The 842-nt window shown below is 44.3% G+C and overlaps 1 non-coding gene across 1 annotated transcript; it reads right to left on the bottom strand.

Annotated features, from left to right (window-relative positions):
* Positions 1–516: 516 nt before the first annotated feature.
* Positions 517–623, bottom strand: LOC112085629. Its single transcript, XR_002898930.1, has one exon. It is a non-coding gene; the product is annotated as a small nucleolar RNA R71 (small nucleolar RNA).
* Between the last annotated feature and the right edge of the window lie 219 nt (positions 624–842).

The following is an 842-nucleotide window of genomic DNA, read 5'->3' on the forward strand; positions in this document are numbered from 1 at the left end:
CAGCAGGAACAGGTGCATCAACAGCAAGCTTATGTCCACCAGGGACAAGCTCCAGCTCATCAGCAAAGGCACCAGGCCAATGTACAGCAAAGACAACAAGCTCACCACCAACAGCCCTTCCAAAACCAACCAAGGAGATATGAGCAGCCACAGGTCTATGTTGGAGAGAATGATAGGTCCAATGCTCATCAGTATGGAGCAGGAATTCAAGCACCACCTGTGCAAAACAACAATTTTGAAGTCAAGGCATCTTTGCTGAATATGGTCCAAAACTCCAAGTTCCATGGATTGCCAATGGAAGATCCTTTGGAACACTTGGACCAAATTGATAAAGTTTGTGACTTGACAAAGATAAATGGAGTATCTGAGGACAGCTTCAAGCTCAGATTATTCCCCTTCAGTCTTGGTGACAAAGCACACCAATGGGAGAAGAATCTCCTAAGAGGCTCCATTCAGACTTGGGAGCAATGCAAGCAGGCATTTCTGTCTAAGTTATTCTCAACTTCCAAAACAGCAAAGCTAAGAAACCAAATCTCCAGCTTCACTCAACATAGCAATGAGAGTTTTGGTGAAGCATATGAGAGATTCAGGAGCTACACTAACCAATGCCCACACCATGGGTTTAGTGAGGCTTCACTTCTCAGGACACTTTATAGAGGGGCTCTTCCCAAGATTAGGAACCAGCTGGATACTGCATCCAATGGAAACTTTCTGGGGAAGGAGATTCATGTTGCTTTAGAGCTAGTTGAGAACTTAGCAATGAGAAATGATACATATGGAGAAGACTTTGATAGAGCCAATAGGAGTGAGAGTTCAAGCAGGGATCAAAGGTATGAGAAGGA

This window comes from Eutrema salsugineum, unplaced genomic scaffold (assembly GCF_000478725.1).
Source record: "Eutrema salsugineum unplaced genomic scaffold, Eutsalg1_0 scaffold_3, whole genome shotgun sequence".
NCBI lineage: Eukaryota > Viridiplantae > Streptophyta > Magnoliopsida > Brassicales > Brassicaceae > Eutrema > Eutrema salsugineum.